The sequence below is a fragment of the Erinaceus europaeus genome, chromosome 3 (genome assembly GCF_950295315.1).
Source record: "Erinaceus europaeus chromosome 3, mEriEur2.1, whole genome shotgun sequence".
Taxonomy (NCBI): Eukaryota; Metazoa; Chordata; class Mammalia; order Eulipotyphla; family Erinaceidae; genus Erinaceus; species Erinaceus europaeus.
The window spans coordinates 9,288,980-9,315,560 of NC_080164.1; the positions used below are offsets into that span (position 1 = coordinate 9,288,980).

The 26,581-nt window shown below is 47.4% G+C and overlaps 1 pseudogene; it reads right to left on the reverse strand.

The window, feature by feature from the left end:
• Positions 1-26,322, reverse strand: part of LOC103111321 (protein GPR107-like) — a 35,177-nt pseudogene extending 8,855 nt beyond the window's left edge.
• Positions 26,323-26,581: the final 259 nt, after the last annotated feature.

Consider the following 26,581-nt stretch of genomic DNA (forward strand, 5'->3'; position numbering starts at 1 on the left):
ACAAATGCAGGAATTTCATCCCTATGCCAAGAAATGAAAACGGATGTCTACAAAAGATACATGGAGGGCTACAAAAGATACATGGAGGGCTACAAAAGATACACGGACTTGTACAAAAGATACATGGAGGGCTACAAAAGATACACAGATGTCTACAAAAGATACATGTAAGTACTCCCAACATTTTTTTTTGTAATCAAAACACTCCAAAGTATAAACAGTGCAATGGTAACAGATTACGAGCTAGGGACTATGGATGTGACCATGAACGGGATGTATCTCCTTCCTCAAGAAAGAATGAACGGAGATCACAGAACTTTCATGTATAGCCCCTGGGCTCAGCGCCAGCACCACATATGCCAGGAAAGGGCAGAGCAGTGCTCCGCTAGTCTTTCCCCACTCTCAATCTCTTTCCCCATAAAATAAATCTTTTTTGAAAATTAAGAAAAACAAGAGAATACAGATCATAAATGGTAAAGAAAAACAAAAAATGGAAATCATAAATGGTAAAGAGGTAGTCTCTGGGGTCATGTGGTAGTGCACCCGATTACACACAGTACTAAGCACAAGGACCCAGGCAAGGACTCAGAATCAGGTCCGGGCTCCTCTCCAGCAGGGGAGGACACTTCACAAGTGGTGAAGCAGATCTTAAGGTGTCTCTCTTTCTCTATCCCTCTTTATCTCCCCCTCCTCTCTCAATTTCTTTCTGTCCTATCCAATAAAATGGGAAAAATGGACACTAGGAGCAGTGGATCCATGGTGCTGGCACCAAGCCCCAGCAGTAACCCGGGGGGGGGGGGGGGAAGAGGTAGCCTCTCCTCACAATAGAAAAAAACTGTCTAAAAGAAACAGCAAATGAAGAAAAAATAAGTAGCCCTATGGTATTTTCCATATGCCTACCTTTTTTAGTAGCGGCAGCTTCTTCTAAGCCTTGCCAATAACCGTTTGTGCTGCAGCCCATACCCAGGCTTGCACACGTGTACACCCACAGAGAGAGAGAGGTGGCAGTGACTCCTCCCTCAGTGCCCTGGGTCTGGGATGTGCAGCAGTGCACAAACATCTGGATCTCAAAGAACCCACCAGAACTGAGCTATCCCCCAAATTAATCTCAGCAAGAAACTTGCAGAAGCTAACTTCCAGGTAAGAGCTAATTTCCACATAATGCCAAGATGACTCAAGTTTGAACTGCTTCTATACCTGCCTCTCCTCCCAGAGAAAGTCCCACCCTTCTCCTTTGGTTTGGGGTCTTGTCTTTAGATGGAGAGAGGCCATAAGAGGAAAAGAAAGATAGTCCTTGACCTTCTGGCTCCCAGCAGCCCCACCTAGTCCCCCAGGGAAAGAAGAAATCCAAACAAAAGCCCATTCTCACAGACAGTCCTTCCAAAAAAAAAAAAAAAAAAAAGCAAGCTCTAGGAATGCCGGTGTGGTGTGAATAAGGGGAAAAATGCACAACTCCAAAAGAGGAAGTCTAAGAAGCCATTTCTTCCATTGAGTGTAGTATGAACATTAAAAGGACAAGAAAGTGGGTAGGAAGGAATCCCCAGACACTCTCAACTAACTTGCTACGGGGGCTTTTGGCCTCCAGTTACCAAGAATTTTCTTGGACTGAATCTGATTTTCAGTGACCCAAGAGGTGTCCCGTTATTTTTAATGTGTCAAATTCTATATCGGAAAGGCACTCGTTTCCAAAGTTTGGTTCCTTCAATGGGGTAAGATAATAGCAAACCCCACCCTGGCTGGACATGGAGCTCAGTGGTGAGTGCATACCGTGCATTCATGAGGCCTTGGGTACAATCCATAGCACTACATAAAAGCGAAAGAGACAGAATCAATATAGTGTCCTCAACGGCAGGAAAAAGTGTCTTTGGTTTTGGTTTCTGTCTCATATTAAAAACTAAAATCTCAGGGAGTCGGGTGGTAGCACAGTGGGTTAAGCATATGTGGCTCAAAGCTCAAGGACCAACATAATGATCCCGGTTCAAGCCCCTGGCTCCCCACCTGCAAGGGAGTTGCTTCACAGGCGGTGAAGCAGGTCTGCAGGTGTCTGTCTTTCTCTCCCCCTCTCTGTCTTCCCTTCCTCTCTCTATTTCTCTCTGTCCTACCCAACAACAATGACATCAATAACAACAACAATAATGACAACAACAAGGGCAACTAAACGGAATAAATAAATATTTTTAAAAAAAACTAAAATCTCCACTCTGCCTGCTTCACAAGGGTGGAGAAGGGCTTTGCAGAAAACACAGATGTGACATGCTAAAACTTCTTGAACTGTCTGGGTAGAGAAGATAAAGGATCTATATTCAGTGGAATACTACTCTGCAACTAAAAAAAAAAACGCGATTGGATCATTTGGAACAAACTGATAACTCTGGAAGTGATTGAGTAAGTAAACTAAAAAAAAAAAAAATGAAGGACAACTACCAGATGGTTTTGCTTAAATATGGGATATAGTTGACTAAAGTAAATAAACTTGCAAAAAAAAAAAAAAAAAAAAAAACAATGTACGGTTACCAAACTGTGTAACTGTGTAAAAGTATAAGGACTTTTTAAGATCTAGGGTGGTCAGAGGCTGTGAGGACAGAAAAAAAAGATATATTTTTTATTTATTTGAAAAAGGAGACAGTAGGCCGGGCCGTGGCGCACCTGGCTAAGCGCACATGTTGCAGCGTGCAAGGACCCGGTTCAAGCCCCCGTCCCCCCCTGCAGAAGGAAAGCTTTGTGAGTGGTGAAGCAGGGCTGCAGGTGTCTCTCTGTCTCTCTCCTTCTCCCTATCACCCCCTTCCTTCTCGATTTCTGGCTGTCTCTATCCAATAAGTAAATAAAGATAATTTTTTTTAAAAAAATTTTAAAGAGACAGTAACAAAACTGTAGGATAAGAGGGGTACAACTCCACACAATTCCCACAACCAGATCTCAGTATCCCATCCCCTCCCTTGATAGTTTTCCTATTCTTTATCCCTCTAGGAGTATGGACCCAAGGTCATTGTGGGATGCAGAAGGTGGAAGGTCTGGCTTCTGTAATTGCTTCCCCAGAAAAAAAAAAAAATATATATATATATATATATATATATATATTTAACTCCTTGCATTGTTTGTAAGCCTCGTAGACCCTGAGGTGCAAACATCCCAGCCCTGGTTACCCTCTGGTCTTCAGGGCTTATAATGAAAAGAACGTGAGTTAACAGTTCTGGCTCTGTTTCTCTGAGTGGGATTCGGAATCTGCTGCAAGGCCATGTTAATTGCTCCTAGAGATCTGCTGCAAAGGTGGTGCTGAGCCCCGGGAGCCCTAAGGAGAATGAGCCTTGACTACAACGCTAGCCTCCAGTCAACAGGGTGGCGATGATCCCCGCCATGCAGAGGGATCCACCTTGCCTCCCTCCGTGCTTAGGAGGAGCAAGCAACCTCGAGCTGGCCACATAAAATCCAGACACAAAGATGCAGATTTGTCCCTGCCTTCACCCACCCCCATCCTCCCGCCTAGGCACTGTGCTCACAGCTGTGCTCCGGCCTGCAGATGGCCATCTTTGCATCTGGGCATCTGTGGACACTGCAGCTAATGGGAAGACGTCATTTTCGCTTCTGAGAGCATAGCGCCCCGGGGAAGTCAGGGTGGGCTTGGGCTCACGTGACACAAAAGCAGGTGCCACTCCTAGATCTAAGACCGTGTGATTCCCAAGGCCCATCTCAGGCATATGGGATGTCAGCTTTGTCCTCCACTGTGACCCTGAATCCAGCTTTCAAACCCTATCCTGCCACTAGGGACACTGCAACTTCAGATACTGGACAGAGTCTAAATCTAAGGGACTCTACCTCAGTTGCCTGCATCCACACACACCCCATTTTTTCCCATCAGCTCCTGAGAACAATGCCCTCTCCCTTTCATGCCTGTGCTCTGCGAGAGATGTTGGTGAGAGTAGACCAGCAAAAGGATAGTGAAGGTCTGTCCCCACCACACAGAGGTGGATGGATCAGCAAAGGCCTGCACGTCTCCCCTCCGGGGGTGCTGCTTGCTGAGCCTGGTGGAAGTGGTAACTGGGGAGCACAGGTAGGGTGAGGAGGAAGCATGAGAGGTGCATTAAGATTCCAGATGCCCCAGTTGTTCATCTGTGGAACTGCAGCCCAGAATGGCATGCAGGAACAGTGGTAGGTACAGCACTGTCTCCTGAGCAAGGGTGAGGGTGGGAGATGGGAGAGAAAAGAAAAAAAAGTGGGCTGTCAATCAGAGGCACGTGCCACCCTCTCCCAACAAAGAGAAATCATTAAAAAAGGAGACTGAAATTGGACCAGTCATCCCAGGGGAGAAAGGACAGGTGCCCGGGGTGGAGGAGATACGTGGAGAATCTGGAGGGCAAATGCAAGGGTTTGCAGGTAGAAGGCACAGCTGAGTCCAAAGAGTGCAGAAAAGAACATTACTCAGTGGGCACAGCACAAGCCTTACTTGGTATGAGAGCCTGGCGTCAGTTCCCAGCGCCATATGGGAGTACCGTGGGTGTCTCCACAGGAAATCTGTGCTTGGCGGATCATTGCTTTGTCACCTCTCCCTCAGCCCCCTCTATTTCTTTCTGTAAAAATAAAGAATGAAAAATGGGCTAGGAACTATATCAGATATATGCAGGTGGGTGGATGGATGGATGGATGGATGGATGGATGGATGGATGGATGAAAGTAAAGAGGAAGAGGAGGAGAGGCAGGCAAGCGTCCCAGTTTTGAAAACTATGGAAGTCCAGTCAGCTGGAGCACAGGAAGCAAGGTTGAGCTATCCATGTGAGAGTGGTCACTGGACACACAAGTCTCTCAGAGGGGTGGAGGGATGGACGGATGAAGAGATGAAGGAAAGACATAACAGCCAGACTCACCCTATGGAGCAACAGTGTCCTCTGTGACAGTCAATAACACTCATTAGATCAATTAGAATTCAATAAAGGCAAAAACATGGCACCTCAGTTGCATTAGCATTAGCTACACTTTGAGGCTCTGACAGTCACCTGTGACTAGTGGTACCTTGCTGGCCAGTGCAGATCTAGAATGTTCCATCACCCTGGAAAGTTCTTTTGGATATCCCTACTTTAGAATACTAGTACCTTTGCCTTAAAATAAAACAAATTGAAGTCAAGAAGGCCAGACTGGGGAGAACATGTAAGGAAAGAGAGGACAAGGTCTGGAAAAGCCAGTTGCTGGAGGGAGGGGATAGACCAAGGATATGGGTTTCTCTCAACAATGGCGGGTTCTCTAGCAAGGTCAGCAGTCATTTGGAAAGAGAAGAGAGAGGGGAGAGGCATGAGCAGATGTGTTGGTGCTCCCACTTTGGTCCTGCTCAGTGTGAGATGCTCCAGATGGGGCAGATGATATTCAGAGTGTCTGAGAGTCAGAGCTGACGTCTGTATGGGACTGTGAGACTGTACACTGAGGGATTCTGTGGGAGTCGGGGGCTCATATGGGTGCTGGAGTGTTCTTTCCTGTGTAGTGACAGTCCTCTGGGCAGAGAGGCTGAGCCCCTTTGGGGCTGGAGCTCTGGACAGCAGGGTAAGAATAGAATGGCTTCTGCACCTCTGTGGCCATGGACATGAGCTACCCAGGGACCAAGGGCATTCTGGTAAGAGTCTCCCTCTCTCCTCTAAGATAGAAATTATGCCATAAAGTTGCAGGAGTAATCCCAGTCACTGGACACAGCCTGGGACTCGGGGACAGGGGGCAGATGGGCACGGGGACAGCAGCAGGCACAGCAGCACAGGGTATGGCAAGCACCTGGCACTGGCTCAGAGACCTGGCGGGTAGCTCAGGAAGGGGCCTGGGCACGTCCCCACCTCAGCCCCCATGCACGGGATGAGAGGGCACCAGAATGTTGTTCTCTAAAGCCACTGGAACACTTCCTGTCAGTCCTGTAATTGAGTATTACAGTATTTAAATTACAAATCGAAGGTTATTTTTACAGGTGTCGTTTTAAATAGAACACAAAATTTCTTGACATTACCTCAGCCCCACCACACAAACAGCTGCTCTGGCCGCCTGCATGTGTGCGACACATGGCTGAGAGTGACAAATTGTGTGTGTGTGTGTGTGTGTGTGTGTGTGTGTGTGTGTGTGTGTGTGTGTATCCCAAGTCCAGCAGGGATTGTGTGAAGGGTGTGAGTGTCCATGTGATCACTGTCTAAAATGGGTAAGTGCATATAAATGTGGGTGAGGAAGTCATATCTGTGCCCACAGGAAGGGGCCAGGGACAGTAAGATGCCCTGCTTCCACCAGTGACTGCCCATAGGCAGGAAGAACTTGGCAGGTCTCTGTCCCCTCTAGGAATACCTCACCTTCCAGAAGGTGGCCAAGCTCCACCCTGGGGGCAGGGGTGCTGTGGGGGTAGCCCACGGTGGTGCTACAGTGCCCTCCAGTGGACACTGCCCCCTCCCCAACACTCGGTCAGACTCGGGCTGAAGAGAAAAGCACCACCTGTACTCTTCCTGTGTCTACCTGAATTTCTAGACATCCACCCACCCAAAGTGGGGCGGGAAGAGGCTACCCCAAATCTCCTTTAGCTCCCAAAACCCAAGGTCGAGAGGGACGCTAGTTGTGACTCTAATTCTCCTACTAGGACCCTATCGCCTCCCCCATTGGGCCCTGTCTCCCTGATATACCTTTCCCATCATGCCATTGCTCCACATCAAGGATGTGGGCAGCTGGGACTCCTCCAACAGATTCCCTTGAGCCCTCAGGAGAGATTAGCCTCTGCCACCCAGAGGCCCTTCCTTAAGGCACAGCTGGGTCTCTCAATGGCTCTGAGCCCTGAATGCCTCTGGGAACCCCAGAGTACAAGGCCTGGACCGTCACCTTCTCTCCCCATCAACACAGCATGGACTGCAGGAAGATGCTCTTCAGAGTAGAAGCTGTTCGCTTGCAGGTGAGAGATAGCCCTAGTCTTTGGAAAGAGATGGAGAGACAGAAAGAAAACACAGATACCATGTTCCCGCCATCACACTCTGTCCTGGACACTGGTCACAAAGATGAGGCTCTGATGTATTTTGTTTATTTTTTTATTATCTTTATTTATTTATTGGATAGAGACAGTCAGAAATCCAGTAGAAGGGAGAGACAGAGAGGGAAAGAGACAGAAAGACACCTGTGACCCTGCTTTATCACTCCCAAAGCTTTCTCCCTGCAGGTGGGGACAGGGGACCTGAACCTGGGTCCTTGCGCATTGCAACACATGTGCTCAACCAGGTGCGCCACCACCTACCCCCCCCACCCCCAGGCTCTGTTCTTGAATAGTGTGAGTGGCTCAAACGTGGCAGCTAGTTTAGGAGGCCATTTTCAAAAAAGGGAACGGGAGATCTCAGGAAGAGGCTGAAACCTAACAAAGGAAACCTCTGGCTTCCACGGTAGAAGAATGTTATTCACGGCACGATCAGGCCAATAGACTAGGATAAAGTACAACTGTCGTGTCAGCTGTGTGAGCACAGTGGCCTTGGTTGGGTCGCCCAGGCTGAATGGATCTGTGGCAGCAGAGGCCCTGAGGCACGGGCCATTCCAGAGGAAAGCAGGGCCCTCCAACCACAGGGAGTCAGAGACCCAAGGACCGCCACCCAAAACCTGACTTCCCTCTTTCAGTGGCTGGTGACATTGGGATAAGGTGCAAACTCAGAATCTTCTGGACTCACTCCGGGCAGCTCAGTGGTCCAGGTCCAGCCTGCAAGGGTCTGTATCCCTTAGAGCCTATCACCTGAGCATCCAACCCCTGGGGAGCTGGCCCACTCAGAGGCCCAGACATCCTCCCACCCTCTCCTCCCAGCCCAGCCGGTGTTGTTCCACTCCCAGCTCACTGAAGGAAGAGAGGGCAGGCAGAAGCCTCTGTGTGATGTGAGACGGCACGAAAGAGCAGCAAAGTTGTCAGTACAAGATGCTCAATCAACAGGGCGCTGAGAATGTGAACTGAAGGGCTCTGAAGATGTTTCTCAGCTGTGTCTGGAGCGAGTATAGCTGCTCAGCCCTAAAGCCAGGTGGCCAGCTTGTCCCCTGAGCTCTGAGCAGCCTTCTTCCAGGACCAGGGGCCCTGGCATGCACAGAACACAACTCCCTCCTGCCTCCTGACACACCCCTCCCTGCCCAAACACTAGAACCACCACAGGATATCAGAGCTGAGGAAGAGAGAAGGGCATGGGGTCGTGGGGTTAGTTAGAGCTCGATCCCCAACTCACAAAAATGTGTGTGAAATGTGGGAGCTTGCTCCCTGGTGCACAGAATGTGTGTGAAAGACTGAGCCGAAAGGCAGAGCAAGTCAGCGATGGCAGCCCCTATGATTTCCGGTTCCCCGATCTCTCTTCCCAGTCTGTGACCTGGGGGTGGATGGTGGCACAGTTGCTAGAGTACACGGGGACTCTGGTTCAAGCTCCCTGCTCCCCACCTGTGGGGGGGGGGTGATTCACAGGCAGTGAAACAATGCTGCTGGTGTTTCTCTTTCTCTCTAGTTACCCCTCCACTCTCAATTTTACTGTACCTATCAAAGAAGAAAGAGAGAGAGATAAAGGAAGGAAGCAGAGAGAGAGGGAGAGAGAGAGAAGGGAAGAACAGTTACTAAATATGCAACCTTTTGCTTTGTGTTTTCTTTCCTTATTATTATTATTATTATTATTATTATTATTATTATTATTACTGAAAGAGAGGAGACCTCTGCTCTGTTATCATGCTGTAGGGTCAAACCCCAGGCCAGACACAGACATGCAAGGCATGCCCTCTACAGCCGAGCCATCTCCCCAGGTCCCTTGTGACCTTTTGTTTTGACTCTTGATGATGTCGTTGCTCATCTTCACTCTCTTATTCTTCACGGGAAACTCAGAAGGACCTTCACAGGCCACAGACACATCAGATAGGGCAGTGGCCCAGGCCTCAGCCTGCTGTAGCTACCAAGCCTGCCCTCTCTCAGCGCACCTCTCCACATCTTGCAGGGCTACACATGGCACCATGACAGAAGCAGCTGGTGGTCTTCCTCCAGCAGCACAGCTGGGGGGGGGGGTGAGAAAGAGGGTGAGAATGGAGGTGAGACACAAGAGGACAAGAGGATGCCCGCTGAGTGCCTTTATGTACCACAGAACAGAAACCAGCATCGGAGTTGACGGCTCTTGAGCGCTTGTGGATCCGGAGTCCTGTGCCAAGCGCTTTACACAGCTTATCTCATTTAACTTTTACAACCCATCCATGAAGGGGTCCAACTGTTCTCCCTCAGAACAGCTACAGAGCAAGACGGTGCCAGCTCCCCCCAGGCCGCAGCCCTGCCTTTCCAGCTCCTCCATTTGTCTGGCCCCTATTTTCTAAACTGTGGGAAGCAACTCCTCAGAGGGCTTATTAAATCAATGCAGTGGCTCACACGGTGTGATTTAAACAATAGCCTGGAGCTGTGTGTGCAGTGCCTATTCTGTGTGGTAGAGGCCAGTGTGCAAGGGAGTGTATGCCATCTGTATGGTCACACACACACACACACACACACACACACACACACACACCATCGCTATGGTCAGAACATGCCACGGGATATCATTTGTGAATGCACTCCTTCCTGTGCATAACTGTCACAAATATCTAAGTGAGGAAGAATCTAGAAACAGTGGCTAGAGGGCTGGGTGAAATGCACCCAGTTGAACACATATATTACAAGTGCACAAGGATCCAGGTTCAAGTCCCCATCCCCACAAGCTTCACAAGTGGTGAAGCAGGGCTGCAGTTCTCTCTCTGTCTCTCTCTCTGTCTCTGTCTCTCTCTCTCCTATCTATCTATCTATCTGTCTGTCTGTCTGTCTATTTATCTTCCCCTTCATTCTCTATTTCTCTCTGTCTCTGGTTTATAGTTAATGGTATTTATATTATTTCCTCATATATGGGAGCTACTCTCTGCCCTGTTCCAGCTTTCTGTTCTCTATTCTGACACCATCTTCCCACCTGCATGTTAGCTGTCAGGCTCAGACAAAAATTAAAGCCATAGGCAACTTGGAGCATGCCTAAAACAGACTTCTTAGCTTCTTCCCACATGAAGGCCCTTAGATCTATCGGCTCTATTCTTACCTTTAGGTTCCTGATTATTACACAAATTTTCCTGTTTTGTATCTTATCAATTTTCAACTATCAATTTGCAGATGCTACTGTAACTCCATCCTGACTTCCCTGGGCAGATGAATTCACCAATGTGACCTGGATCCCCTCCTCCCCAGAGCCCTGCCCCACTAGAGAAAGAGAGAGACAGGTTGAGAGTATGGATCCACCTGCCAATGTCCAGGTACAGTGGAATAGCAAGTGTAGAATCCAGACATCCCACCTTCTGCACCACATAAAGATCCTGGGTCCATACTCCCAGAGGGATAAAGAATAGGGAAGCTTCCAGTAGAAGTGGTTGGACACAGAGCTCTGGTGGTGGGAACCGCATGGAATTGTACCTGTTATCTTACAATCTTGTCAATCATTATTAAAATACTAGTAAAAAAACAAGTGAGTAAATACAAAACAAAAAGAAGCAGTTGCTGGAGGGCATGGTTCTCCCTCCTCTCCTCTGTCTGGGCACTTCTATCTAGTTCTCCACACTTTGCTGTGTGGTCTCTTAATCACTCCCTGTGTCTGCCCCCACAATCCACTGCTGCCCAGGGCTACTGGGAACAACCAGTGAGCCCTGTGGGCTTGGCTGAGCCTGGGCCATGGGCAAGCTGAGTTGCCCGGTTGAGGGGCAGAGTCCTGAGAGAGCCTTTACCATCTTCTTCTATCTGTCCAGCAGGACTGATATCTCCCAGAAGAGGCATAACATGCCTATCACTCCAAGCTGTCAGGCTAGTGCCTTTGTCTACAGAATTAGCACAGGGGCACCTGCAGGCTGGCGTCCTCATTAAACTATTTTCTGCATCTTGAGCCCATAAGGATGGTTCCAGGGGACCTTTCAAATCAACACTTCATTTGCAGTGGCCTCTCCGGATTGAGAAGGGTGGTCCCAATTTCCTTGGCAGAGCTGCAGAGGGGCCTGGGCCTCTCTGAGTTCTTCCCGCCGGTCAAGCCGAGCTGTGCCAGGAGCTGGTGGCAGCCTTGCTCTCAGCATGGGGCAGTTCCAGTGCAGAGCTTGGATTTAATTTGTTCGTATTCTGTGATGTTTCTCTTTAACCCAAAGGGCACTCTTTGAAAGAACAGATTCACTGGTAGTGGTGTTCCAGAAAAAGGAGACAGTATGGAATAGAAGGTTCCAGAAGCTGTCCCAGACCAATGCTCCCCTATTCTACTTCTGAGAGCCCCATCCCTATACTCTGTGTGACTCTCTGGACTCATATTTTTTAACTTTGTCCCATGACTACCAGTCCAAGGAGGAGGTCATGAGGCACAGTTGGGACTCTGGCCAGAAATTAACTTACCTTCTCCCTGAGAAGACAGAACCCCAAGGGTTAATGACAGACTGGAAACACAAAGAGGCAGTGTGGAGGGTCAGAGTTAGAACCAGAAGATTTCAGGAAAAGATGCCTATGGACAGATAAACTGTGAAAGTGGTGGGTTCCTAGAAATAGGAGTTGATGTGAGCTCTTAACAAAAAAAAAAAAAAAAAAAAAAAAGCAGTAGATAAAGCAACCACTTAGAAGCTAAGGGAAGAAATGAGTGAAAAGGAGGGAGATGAGAACTCTGGAACATTTGGGGGGGGGACAGGTGGAGAGATTGGTTTAGCGAAATCAAGAGTCTTGTTTACAGGCACTGAGGCGGACACAGACCCAAGGGCAGTAGAGCTTCTCTACCAGGTTCCAAGTAGATGCAGGCACATGTCCACATGGAGACTCTCAGCCTCAGGGCTGGTGTGGGGGACACCGGGGCTGCTAAGCCTTGATTCAGTCTGAGGCAGTCCCACCCCACCCCCAGCAGATAGGATGTGGGTTTGCAGGCCGCAAAGGGGAGTAGTCGTGGAGATCATATCCCATTCCTGCATGCTGCCCCCACGTCAAGTCAGTCAGACACCCTCCCTCTCTCTCTGCTGGGAATCATGCTGAGTGCTTGGAATTCAGCAATGAATCAGACCTCACACACCCCTACGCTCAAGACACAAGTGAGTGAAAAATCCCACCTTGGGAGAACAGCAGAGCAGGGACAGAGGTGTCTGTGGGGGGTGGGGGGGAGGAGACTCCTCACAAAGCTGACAGCTAACTGAATTTTAAAGGAAGAGGGGGAGTCCACCAGTGGATGGAGAGGAGGAGAAAAGGACATTCCGGAGCAAAGGAAGAGCACGAACAGAGGCAAAGTGGCCAGGGACCAGGGAAAGTGGAGGCAGGATCTAGAAACTGTCAAGACGGCTGGACATCTGCCAACATGTGGGACAAGGAGGATGTAGACTGTCTCCTCCAACACCACGTCTGCTCCTGGAGAAGAGAAAGGAGGAGTGGGGAGCAGTAGTACTGCCCCCATCCCCAAGAATGAGATTGCGGCTCCTGCTCTTCCAATGCTGGACACCCCCTGAGGTACCCTCCTCACTGGAGCACCACCAGACCCACAGTTACCAATATCCTTCCAGAATGCATATTCTCAGGACAGGAAGGTCTGCAACCTTGCTTAGAGAGGAAAGCACAGTCTTTATAACTGTCCTTTCTAACCTTCCGAAGAATTATCACCCCACTGGCCTTCCGAAGGGCTGAACCTCCCCAGTATTCAAGGTCAGGTGAAGACATAAAGGATTTCCAGAGAATTGAGAAGAGAGTCCTGGTCTGCTTTCAACCCTTGCCTATTGTGAGTAATGCAGCAGTGAACTAAATGCCATCAGCGGATGACTAGAGAGAGATATTATGGGATAGATATATATCCCGTAAGATATATATTTTTTCCAGTGGATTACTCTAATTTTTTAAAAAGATGATATTGTATATTTTTCAATAAAATGGATGTAGCTGGAGCTGATTATACTCCGTGAAGTAAGAGGGCAAAGACAATTGCTGGATGGTTTCACTTATGTGTAGAACACAGATCATTAAAGCACAGGAACTTTCACAAAATAATAAAAGAATCAGACTATCTGCCATACTTTGTGAGAACTGTGGCGTTTATGAGGGCGTGGGAACACACAACTCTGGCTGTAGCTGTGGTGTGAAGCTACAGCCCCTGGACTCTTATTGACCATCATTAAGTCGCTAGTAAGAAAAGGAGAGTTCTGATTGAAATCTCCCAACGAAGAAGCTGTTCTCAGTGAAAATACACCTGACAAGAACATTCTAGTTTGCAGGCTTTTCCACCAGCAGACACTTCTTTTAAAAGGCAGGGAGAAAGGTGACTCTGTAATTTGGTAAAAAGTGAAGAAGAAGACCATGAACCATTTGGAGGAAAGACAAAAGCTGATTGATCTACTGGTCTGTATCTAAGTCATTGTAAACCCTAAATCTGGAAGGACACAATTCAGGTTTTTGAAAGACAGCAATTATTGACAATAAAGAAAAGCAGAAGAATTATTGCAGTTTCCACTGGAGGGAAAAAGACACAGAATTCTGCTTATAAGGGTGGTATAGAGTCATACACACCGTATTATCTTATAATTTTGTAAATCTCTATTAAACAATTTCTAAAAGAAAACCAGAGAAGAGCAGATGCAAAGGCTAAGTGCACTTGGCAAGGAATATAGGCATCTCAAAGGTACAGACGAGATCGGGTGTGTTCAGGGTGGCATGGCCATAGACATCAAAGGTACAGACGAGATCAGGTGTGTTCAGGGTGGCATGGCCATAGACATCAAAGGTACAGACGAGATCAGGTGTGTTCAGGGTGGCATGGCCATAGACATCAAAGGTACAGACGAGATCAGGTGTGTTCAGGGTGGCATGGCCATAGACATCAATCGTACAGCTTGTGACTGCAGCGTCTCAATACCCTCCACCTCCAGCAGATGCCAAAGGAAGCAGATCTGAGCCCAGATCACAGAGATCGGAAAATGCCTCCCTTCTTGTCCAGACTCCCAAAGTCCCACTCATTGTGCTACCTCCCTCCCCCCATCCTGTGTGGCCTTCCCTTTCTACCTACCCATATCCTGCTCTCCAGAGAGCTGGTGCTTAGCTGCAGGAAAGGGAAGTCAGTCAATATATGTTCCCAACCTCTGGTCCCAAACTGGTAACCCGGGGAGATGCTCTTCTCACAAATCCTGATTCTTCTGCAAAGTCTTCCTACAAGCTTTCTTCCTTGTCCCAACATCCTAGAGCCCATTAAACCCATTTACACTTTCAGGTGGGGACTATTTGAAAAAGAGAATCAGGTTTCAGTCAGTCTCTACACCCCAAGATCTGTGAGCCTCCTCAGTGGTTCCAATCTCAGGCATGGACACCTTGACAGAGTCCAAGGAACAACATGTTCTGTCCAGGATTTTACTGGAAGCCTAAATAAAGCTCCTGAAAATTAAACCTACTTCTTTTTTCTATAGAGTTTTATTATTATGTTTGTTTATTTATTTATTGAATAGACATAGACAGAAATCAAGAGGGAAAGGGGTGATAGAGAGGGAGAAAAACAGACACCTGCAATACTAATTCACCACTAGCAAAGCTTTCCCCCTATTGGTGGGGACCAGGGGTTCTAACCTGGGTCCTTGAACATTATAACATGTGCGCTTAACCAGGTACTCCATCACCCAGTGTCCCCTCCCCTTTATTATTTTTTTAATCCTAGGCTCCTGGTGGTTATTTTTGTTTTCTTTCTACTTTATTTTTACAGGACAGAGAGAAATTGAGAGGAAAGGGGAGATGACGATGATAGACAGGTGATAGATGATAGATAGATAGATAGATAGATAGATAGATAGATAGATAGATGATAGAAGACAGAAAGAGACACCTGCAGTCCTGTTTCAATCCTCATGAAGAATTCTCCCTGCAGGTGGTAAATGGAGGTTTGAGCCCAGATCCTTGTGCATGGTGAAATGTGCACTTAACCAAGTGCACCACTGCCAGCCTCCAACCTTATTTTTTATTATTACTTATTATTACTTATTTTCATTATTTGCCCTTCCTTTATTCCACAGCTATGTTTTCAGCCCCTGGTGAAGATTAGGACGGGAACACTTAGGTTGATCCCAGAGAGGAAGCAGGGCAGATATTGGAACCTAGGTGTTAGTAATGTCCAGTGACTTCTCTGGAGTTCTTGAGTGTTCTGAAGAACAGTGACATCCTTCTGTTTGCTGTCCTGCAGGGCTGCAGGTGTCACTCTTTCTCTCTCCCTCTTGATTTCTTCCTCCAATTTCAATTTCTCCCTTTCTATCCACAATAAATAAATAAAATTAATGAATAGTGTTGAACATGCAGAAAATCAACATTATATGAATAATAATGAAGAGTGTAGCAGATAATTGAAATGCTGGAATCAGCTGACAAGGGTTTTACAAGAATCCTAAGAGGCTCATGGTGGCCAGAAGGGACAGTGGAAGGTGGTAGACAGGTGAAGGTGAGCCCGGTCACACCATACTCATGAAAGAAGCCTGATCCTGATGCAGAAGGGTCTGCATGGAAGTCTTCAAGTAGGTAAGTGAAGGTCAACTCCATACCTTAAAAAGATAAGACTGGAACCCTGGAGACTGCACAGAGGTAGCACATGGAACTTGCATGTGAGAGGTCCCAGGTTCAAGCCTCTTCACCTCCAACAGCCAAAAGCAAGCTATGCTTAGCAAAGAACTGAAGATGGTCACATCCAAGAGAGAACCTTCCCCAGAAGAAAAGAAACTTTGCCATGCTTGAGGCCCTAGGTTCTAACACCCTGGCCGGTAGAGAGACAGCTTCACAAGCTCTGGACTGGTGCTGTGTTGTCTCTCATACTCTATCTAGAAAGTGAAAGAGTTGGCTGGGATGCAGATACCCCAGTGAAGTTGAATTGGGGGGGGAGGCAACAAGAAGGAGAAGAAATATGACTCTAGGTGAAGGGTAAGAAGTCGATTAGGGTCGGCAGTATATTATAGATTACTTGGATACTGTAATGCATTGCCATCTGTGTGACCCGGGTTCAAATCAAGCCCCCATCCTATGGAAGGAAATTTTGTTGCTGTGATATCCCTCTCTCTATATATATATCTCTCTCTGCCTCCATCTCTGTCAAAAAAATAAAAATAAATTAATCAATAAACCATCTCTGCCCCCTCCAAAAAGAAAACAAATCAATCAAAGTCAAGCCTCAAGACATTCAATGTATCCTCCCCTGACATATTGAATAAAGAGAGCAGAAACTTCACATTTCCCCCATAAAGCCTATATTTCCCCCAGTCCTGGAACGTCTAGGGTGGAGCTCACTTTCCTGCATGCTTCTCTCAATTCATACCAAATAATATTGCATCCACTTCTTCTTCTAGCGTTTGCCCTTCTTCCGTAGCCAGTCAACAGCATCAGGTTGAGCCTGATGTAAAGTTTCGAGACCTCCTTTGAATCTGGAGAGGTGGCAGTCATTGACTATGTGGGTCATAGTCTGTCTGTAGCCGCAGGGGCAGTTCGGTTCGTCTCTGGCTCCCCAGCGATGGAACATAGCGGCGCACCGGCCGTGGCCTGTTCCATAGCGATTGAGGAGGGCCCAATCATAACGTGCTAGGTCAAAGCCGGGTGGACGCTTGCAGGGGTCTGTGATGAGGTGTTTGTTCTTTACCTCAGCTGACTGCCAACTCTGTTTCCAAGAGTCTGGAACAGAGAAGTTCAGTGTAGGCATAGGGGACCGGATTGGGTGACGAGACGTCAAGCGTTGGACAGGGTGGGCGAAGATATCCGCGTATATTGGCAGGTCCGGTCGAGCGTAGACGTGGGAAATGAACTTAGATGATGCCGCATCCTGACGAATATCTGGTGGGGCGATGTTGCTAAGAACTGGCAGCCATGGAACTGGGGTGGAACGGATGGTTCCAGAAATTATCCTCATGGAGGAATATAATTTGGAATCAACCAAGTGGACATGGGGGCTACGGAACCATACTGGGGCACAGTATTCTGCAGTGGAATAACATAATGCCAGAGACGATGATCGTAGTGTGGAAGCGCTCGCGCCCCATGAGGAGCTGGCCAGTCTTGCAATGTTATTCCTCGCACCCACCTTTGCTGCAGTTTTTATGAGATGTTTGTGAAATGACAGGGTGCGATCGAGAGTAACGCCAAGATAGACTGGCTGGGCTTCATGCCGGATTCTCATATCACCAAGCTGCACATTAAGCTCACGCGAGGCCGAGGCATGGTGTAGATACAAAACAGATGATACCGTTTTTGCAGTGCTAGGGATTAGTCGCCATTTTTTACAGTAATCAGATATCAGAGACATGTCTTTCGTGAGTGTTTCCTCAAGGATGTCGAACTTGGATGCCTGAGTTGCACAGCAGATGTCATCGGCGTAGATGAACTTCCTTGAAGAAGTTTCTGGGAGGTCATTGATGTAAATATTAAATAGCGTAGGAGCCAGAACAGAGCCCTGGGGGAGGCCACTTGAGACAAGTCTCCATCTGCTAGACTTGTCACCCAGATGCACCCGGAATCTTCTGTTTTGGAGAAGAAACGATATAGTGTTGGCCACCCATGGAGGCAAGCATCTTGAGATCTTGACTAGGAGACCATGGTGCCAGACCGTGTCATAGGCTGCTGTGAGATCAACAAAGACAGCACCCGTCTTTAAATTCTTCTGGAATCCATTTTCAATGTAAGTTGAGAGGGCCAGGACTTGTTTGCAGGTAGATCTTCCTGGGCGGAAACCAGCTTGGGGGGGTGATAGGAATTTCTCTGTAAGATGAGAAATACGTGACAGAAGCAGCCTCTCAAGGAGTTTGTAACACACGGAGAGGAGAGAAATTGGTCTATAGCTGGCGGCCAGTGTTGGGTCTTTCTTTGGTTTCAAAACCGCTATTACCTTCGCACGACGCCAAACTTTGGGCATAGACTCAGATTCCAAGATGTGGGACAGGAATGAAGCAAGCCACTTCTTTGCCGCAGGACCCAGGTTAAGAATGAGTTCTGGGGTGATGTTATCATAGCCAGCAGCTGTTCCCGGTTTAACCCTCTTCAAAGCGTCTTCCAGTTCAGACAGTGTAAAGGGAGAGAGTTTTGGAGATGGACAAGATAACTGGAAGTGTGATGACCACTTGTGGGAAATTTCTCTTTTCCAGACTGGGTCCATCTTAGCACGGCCAACTATTGTTCCATTACTATTGGAACTATTCATCTCGTCAACGTATATAAGCCTCCCAGTGCCTCATGGGATAATGAGGTCCTGCCTAGCCCGAATCACCCAGCTGTTTACGTTGGAGACTTTAATAGTCATCACCAAGACTGGGGATATTCCTCCACTCGTGCTGACGGCTCTATCTTAGCTGACTGGGCTTCAGCGAATGACCTCTCCCTACTATAGGATCCCAAACAGCTAGGCTCTTTTCACAGTGCTAGATGGAATAAAGACTCATCACCCGACCTGTGCTGGATTAGCAAGTCAAAGGCCAAGCCTTTCCCGCTATGAGACAAGTTCTCAAGATCTTCCCGCACAGTCATCACCGCCCAGCTATCATCCACATTGGTCTCCAGCTCCCACTGACTCTGTGCTCGGAGAAACTAAGATGGAACTTTCGGAAAGCAAACTGGCGTCTGTTCAGTGATCTTACCAACAAATCTATTCCTGCAATTCCAATTAACTCTATCCCCTCTGAAGATTCCTACAGGCGCTTCCGCCAAGCCATCTTCAAAGCAGCTTCCCAAGCCATTCCTCGTGGGAGACGTGCTAACTATACACCTTGTCTTGATGCTGAATGCGAGCAACTACTAAAGCAGTATGATGAGTCGGGTGATCCAGATGTGGCTGACCATCTCATTGCCTCCCTGGATGCAGCACGCCAAGCCCGCTGGCAACAACTCATAGAAAGTCTGAATTGCATCCACTGATCCCAACCTAATCCTAACGCAACGAGTACCACCTCAGCATGCTTCACTTCAGACTGTGTCCAGAGACTTCAGGTGTGGAATGTCTACCCTACAGCCTTATCACTCACATAAGACCTTCCCTTTCATAGTATTCTCTAACTCCATCCCAAGTGGTTCACTTCCTAACAAAGTCCCAAAACCTAAATATAGACAAGGTCCCATGAGACAAAGCATATGTTCACACATATCCATAAACTAGGTCAAAATATGTACCTGAAAGCAAAAATACACAATAGTCTACAGTGAGTCAGTATAAAGTCACTAATGAAATAGTATCTAATTAGACTTAGATACCCTCCTCACCTACTTCCTACTATACTTGCCTCACTCACTCCAAAGCTAACCTTAGCAAAGCAAGGACTGCAAAAGCTGAATAAGAGCAAGAGACTGGCATACTGTAATGATGACTCTTTAGTCACTATAAGGCCACCCCATCAGCTGGGGCCCTACTCAGGGAGTCCTGAGATTCCCAAACAGACATGATAGACCTAGACCTCGAATAAATCTCTCTCTCCATTGTTACCTGTTGTTGTGGTGGTCTGGTGTCGGGCTGCACCGCGGAGAAGAGAGCGGACGTCCAGAGCAAAGGGGTACACAAATCTTTATTATAGGATGGGGGGGTTTGGTTCAGACCACGTGGAGCCAGCCGGCAATGGCCGTCCCCACTACCTGACCACGGGGGGGGGGAGAGCAGGGAGCGAGACCTCAGAGAGGGAGAGCTGAGAGCCCAGAGAGAGGGGGGGTGAGGGGGCTTTTTATTGGGCGACAACCAGGGGTGGCGTGTAGGGCCAGGATTGGCTGAAGGGGGCAATGCTAGGGTTTCGCGCGGTGTAGTAAAACCTGGGGGCAGAGACTGCATCAGAATAACTCCTCAGCAACAGTTACCAGTCATCTCTATAAGAAACAACACAATAGAACCCTTTCTGCCCCCCCCAATAGGACCTTCCCCTCAACTTGGATCAACAAAAGTAGAGAATGTTCCATCCCATGGGAGTCGGGCGGTAGTGCAGCCTGTTAAGCACACGTGGCGAGAATGTTCCATCCTCCAAAGGGAGGATGGACAACATACTCAATGCTACACCTGAGGAAGATGGGTCCTGATATTGGGGCAGCTTGGAATATTCCTACTCGTGATCATAGAATATGCGCTCAGATCTACAGGGGGTGCAGAAGTGATTTATAAGATTATAAGTTAATAGAAGTATAGACTAACACCATACCCACCACTAAAGGTCCAGCTTTCTAGTCCTAGTCTCAACTCTGACACCATCTTCCCAGACAATACTTTCAGCCCATCTGCATGTTAGCTATCAGGCTCTGGCAGAAATTACTAAAGCCGGGAGCCCCTTGGAATATACCTAAAATAGACTTCCTAGCTCATTCCAAGTTGAAGATACCAAATTTCATCTCCTCTATTTATACCATTGGGTTCCTGTTTATTAGACAATTTGTCCTGTTTTTTATCTTAAAGATTTTCAGCCACCAAGTTGCACATGCTACCATGATGCCATCCTGACTTCCCTGGAAAGATGAACTCACTGTTTCTTGAAGTCTCACCTCTTTCCCTAGTGGAGTAGGACTCTGGAGAGGTGAGACTTCAAGAAACAGGTATAGATCAACCTACCAATGCCCATGCCCAGCAGGGAAATAATAACAGAAGCCAGACCTTCTACCTTCTGCATCCCATAAAGAATTTAGGTCCATACTCCTCCTAGAGGGATAAAGAATAGAGAAGCTTCTAATGGAGGGGATGAGACACAGAACTCTGATGGTGGGAACTATGTGAAATTGTGCCCCTGTCATCTTAAAATCTTGTTAACCACTATTAAGTCACTAATAAAAACTTAAAATAAATAAATAAAAGTCAAGCCTACAAGTAGAGACCAGAGGGAGACAGCTGCTTTACCTCATGGGGGGAGGTGACAGTGATCAGGGCAAGCACAGTTTTTAAGGAAAGACGAAAGCGACACAGCTTCCAGAATTGTCTGGAGAAAGGATCTTCCAGCACACAACATGGGTGTGGAAAGCAGGAAAGGGTCTGAAACAGTCTAAACTCTTATGAGTCAGGTACATGGATGGCAGGTAGTGTTTGCTGAGGGGGCCACAGCTGGAGGGCAGGTGAGTGGGTGGGGGGAGGGAGATGGGCTCACATCCCCTGTACAAGGTTGCATGCCATCCCTTCCTGAACCTGCCCCCCAGCAAGTTATTTTTAGTTTTTTATACTTTTTAAATTATCTTTATTCATTGAATAGAAACAGCCAGATATTGAGAAGAGGGGGGAGAAAGAGAGGGAGACAGACACCTGCATCCCTGCTTCACCACTTGTGAGGCTTTCCTCTGCAGGTGGGGACCAGGGGCTTGAATCCGGGTCTTTGCACACTGTAATATGTGTGTTCAACCAGGTGAGCCACCACCTGCCTCCCCCACAAGTTCTTTGCACTGCTTCTGCCCACCCCTACCCCCAGTTGACACCTGACAGAAGAGTCTTAGTCACCTAAATAGGAAAAAAAAAAAAAAGGGAGGGGAGTACAGGTTTTCCACAGCTGTTATGGGAACCAACAGAGGAATCTCATAGCCACCAGAGGGGTCAGCTACCCCCCACCATTACTCTCTCCAGCCCTGTCTTATGGCCTTGTTTAGAAAGGGGGTCTAGGGGCAGACCGCACAGACCAGGCTGCTCACACCCCACACTCCACCCCCCTCACCGGGGCCTGTGAATTCTAGTTCACACGGCACAACTCTCTCCCACACAGGAGAGGCCTTCTTGTTCTTCCTCTCACACAGTCAATCATCACGTCTGAGCGAGCCCAACGCGAAGGTAGTGTCACTTAGCCAGGCTGCAATTAGCAGATTAGCGGCTTGTTGCTCTTGTCCCGTGTCCCACTCCATGACCTCATGAAGGCCCAGCGACTCAGCCCCAGTCACTCCAGGAAAGAGCCCATCGGCTTCTCAAGCAAAAAGGAAAAAAAAAAAAGAAAAAGAAAAAGAAAAACCCTCCCCCGGCCTGTCACCGTGAGTTTCCCCGTTGTAGAGCTAAACTACAATTGATGTTCTGTCTCTATCAATTTCTCAGGAATGCCGGGCCATGAGCCCAGTATTAATGAAGACAGCAGAGAGGCAGGCATGGGCTGGCCCTTCTCCAGAGCTGATGGGGAGCAGGGATCCAGAGGAATTCCCCAGACCCTGAGAGGCCCAAATAGGCAAAACAAGCGGGCCTGGGGGTCAACATGAGGCCTATGAGGACAGACAGAGGCCAAAAAATCTCAGGAGAAGGTCTCTGTGGAGGGAAAAAGCCCACCTGAAGACCAGCCTTTAACTGTCAGGTATCTCATTCAGCCTCTGAGAAAGGACACTTTCCTCCAGCATGAATCTCTCCTCATATGCCATATATGTATGTAGCATGTATTATATGGTAGTGCATGATTACACACATATACACACTTACACGCATACTCACAGTCCTATTCACACACACACACTCACACTTACACTCATATACAATCACACACACACAAATACACACGGACTTACACACACGCACACATACAGAAACTCACAGACACACACACTCACATACTCACACACACAAATATACACAGGCTCACATACAGTCACACTCACACACACACAAATACTCACAATCGCACGCATACATACATAAAGTCTACATGACACAGCAGGGAATTGTGACAAGACCAGAATGACCTCTCAAGACATCTGCCTTCAGCCCAATCCCCAGGCCCCTGTCAGAACGGCCTTTCAAATCAGAAAACTCCCCAGGCCCCACCCCAATGGGAGAAGAACCTTGATTGGTGTGGGAGGCCACGCTGGTATCACATTAAAAGGCAATAAAAAGCTTGTCTTCATCTCAGTTTGAGAAACGAGCCGAAACTGGTCGTAGGGGCTCCTGTTTCTTAGACACTCATCTGGGGGCTTCTGGTTACTGGGCGCGTCTTTCAATCATAGTAATTCCTTAATCCTGCCAAGCCAACCAGCTCCACTGTAGCTTCTACTGGCTTCAGTTAAGAAGACCAATTCCACTAAACCATCAATCCCATCAAACCAATTGACTGACACCTGGATGTAGCTCTCTCTGCGCCTTCCAGGGTTGCCTGGTCACCCAGTGTCATGGCGGGCTGACCCTCCTGTGGTCAGTAATCAGGCCTATTTCACAAATGACCCTGGGAATCAAAGCAAACACATGGAGGGTTCTCCCTGTGCTCATCAAGCAGAGGGAGTATTGTCACAGCCTGAGGATTTCCACACTGTCCGTAAGGAATGCATTTTTGTTCAGATGCCAGAGGCCTTCAGCTCCACCTGGAATCTCCATACTGTTGTAAAGACTAAGAGTAGGCAATATGCCTTCTTCTTCTCCTATTTTTTTTCTTCCTCATTTGTAGGGGGAAGGGTAATGGTTGTTGACAATGGCTTCAATTTCTCACCTCGCCATATATATATGCAATAGGGCCTCAAGATGCTCTTCACCTCCTCTCCCCTCTCCTTTCCCAGAGTCCTTCACCCTTTCCAAATTTCACTTTATGATTTTTTTTCTCCTTCCTTCTTTCTTTCTTTCTCCCCCCTCCTCCCCCCCCAGAGCACTGCTAGGCTCTAGTTTATGGTGGTGCTAAACCCTGAACCTGGGAACTCAGAGCCTCAGGCATGAACATCTATCTGCATAATCTTTTTGTTATCTGCCCAGCCCAGCTGTCCTTCTTTCTTCAGTTCCAGCTGTGAGACCCATTCAGTAATTTTCCTTTTGTTTCTGCCTTATTTCACTTAACATGATGTCTTCAAGTTCCATCAAAGATGAGGAAAAGATGACTTCACCATTTTTAATAGCTGAGTAATATTTTGTTGTATAAATACCACAATTTTGTTAGCCACTTATATGTCAGTGGACATCTGGGTTGCTTCCAAGTTTTAGCTATTAAAAGTTAGGCTGCTATGAATATAGGTATACACAGATCTCTTCTGAGAAGTTTTGGGTTTTTTTTTTAGTTTTTATTTATAAAATGGAAACACTGACAAGACTATAGGATAAGGGGGGTATAATTCCACACAATTCCCACCACCAGAACTCTGTATTCCATCTCCTCCCCTGATAGCTTTCCTATTCACTAACCCTCTGGGAGTATGGACCCAGGGTCATTGTGGGATGTGGAAGGTAGAAGGTCTGGCTTCTGTAATTGCTTCCCCACTGAACATGGGTGTTGGCAGGTCGATCCATACTCCCAGCCTGGCTCTCCCTAGTGGGGCAGAGCTCTGGGGAAGCAGGGCTCCAGGACACATTGGTGGGTCATCTGCCCGGGGAAGTCTGGTTGGCAACATGGCAGCTTCTGGAACCTGGTGGCTGAAAAAAATAGTTAGCATATAAAGCCAAACAAATTGTTGACTAATCATGATCCTAAAGCCAAGAATATTGCATATGAAGATTTGGCGTCTCGGTTTTGGAAATAGTTGTAGGTCTATTTTAGGTATATTCCAAGAGGCCCATGACTTTATAAGTTTTTGCCTGAGCCTGACATCTGATATGCAGGTGGACCCAAGTTATTGTCTGGGGAGATGACATCATGGCTGGAAAAAGGGCTAAAAAGCTAGGGAAGAGAGTAGTTCCTAAATATGGGGAAAATGGTCCAGGAGGTGGGGCAGTGGATAAAGCTTTGAATTCTCAAGCATGAGGTCCAAATATGGGGAAAATGTATAAATATTTTTTACTGTAGACCCCAGTGATTGGAGCTGGGGCCCATATTCAGCACAGGAACCTTTGTAACCTCTGCATCCCTATACATACGAGCTCACATTCTGTGATCATAAGTAGGAAAATTCCAAGCTGCCCAAATTTCAGGACCCATCTTCCTCAGGTGGTAGATAGAGTATGTTATCCAACCTCCCTTTGGGGGGTGGAACATTCTCTACTGTTGTTGATCCACACAGAGGGCAAGGTCCTATGGGGGCCTTACCCCCCGCCACTTTGGGTAAGTCTTCAGCAGTGAAATTGCTGGGTCATGGGGTCGGTCCATTTCTAGAGTTCTGAGAAATTTCCAGACTGTTTTCCACAAGTTTGGGCCAATTTACATTCCCACCAACAGTGCAGAAGTGTCCTTTTTTTCCTAATCCTCTCCAACATTTGTTGTTTCTATCCTTTCTAGTGTGCACATATTTACAGGTATCTCACAATGGTATCTCATTGTTGAGGTGAAGTGTTTTATCCCTCCTGACTTACCTCGCCAGGGAATGTTCAAAAGTCTCTCAGTAGTCACAGTGCAATACCTCTTACATGTGCTGTGAAGGGGGTTCTGTGGGAAACAGATTTATAACAGATAAAATAACTAGTTTGATGGTGTCAGTCAAAATGGAGGAATGGGGGGGAAAAGGATGAGGGTTCTGGGTGGTGGTGCACCTGGTTGAATGCACATGTTACAATGAGCAAGGACCCATGTTCAAACCCCTGGTCCCAACCTGCAAAAAGAAAGCTTTGTGGGTGGTGAAGCAGGACTGCAAGGGTCTCTCTGTCTCTCCCCTTCTCTATCTCCCCCTTCCCTCTAGATTTCTGGCTGTCTCTATCTAATAAAAATATATAACAAAAAAAATTGAAAATAAAGAAAGGATGAGAATTACAGAAAGAAAAAACATCTGTATTTGCGGGAAATAGGGATAAGCAACAACTCAGTCTATGGCAACTTTGTTCAGCTTTCATTTTCCCATTTGCAAAGTGAGGCTACCAGCAAGTTCTATGTGCATTTAACCCATTTCCTTCTACTTATCCAGCCATCTTGTCTGGAAGGCACACATTCTCAGATCCAGGAGATTCTATCCAGAACATTCTGAAATCCTCTGAAAGGCAGGACACATGGAAGGCGTGTGCCTTCTCCTGTGGCATGATCGGAAGGTGCTTTTCAGTAATGAGACTGTCCACACTGTCTTGGAGGGATGCTCAGGGTGAACTCTGATTGACTCAACAGAGCAGAAACGAGGAGACTGAAAGAAATGGCAAATAGCACCTAAGTTGGAAAAAAAGATTAGCAGGTTACAGGCCTGTATTCCCATTTGTAATCAAAGACAAAAGGTAGAAAAACCTTGTGTGAAGGATCTGTTATAGCTAGGGGTGCCCAAAGCTATTTATACGAAGAATCAAGTCTTGGCTCTGAATCTCTGAGCACTCAGGGGAATGGAATTTTGCATCTGTAAATTAAAGCTCTTTTCCACTATGGGCATTGAGTCCAGGGGACCTATGGGATGCCTTAGTTGTTCAAAAGCCTCTTATTTGCCTTAGTCCTCTGTCCTCCATCTCTGTGCCTCACTCTTTCTGTTTAAAGTGCACCAACATTGTAAGGATGGGCCAGGTAGGTGAGGCTGCACAAGGCTTACGAGCTACTCTGTTAGGGTGCCCACCTTTCCATTCTCACTCTGGACAATGAGTACTTACTTACCGTCATGGTGATAGATTACAAGAACCTCCTTCCATGGTGGGCTGGTGAAATAGCTCTCTTGGATAGTGGGATGCTGGTTTACCATGGGAACAACCCAAGATGGAGCCCAGCCCCAGCTGCACTGAAGGAAGCTTGGGTGATGTAGCATCTCTCTCTCTCTCTCTCTCTCTCTCTCTCTCTCTCTCTCTCTCTCTCTCTCTTCCCTCTCTCCCTTTATCTAGAAGGAGAAGGAAAGGGAGGAGAAAAAAATAAAGAAAAGGGAGGT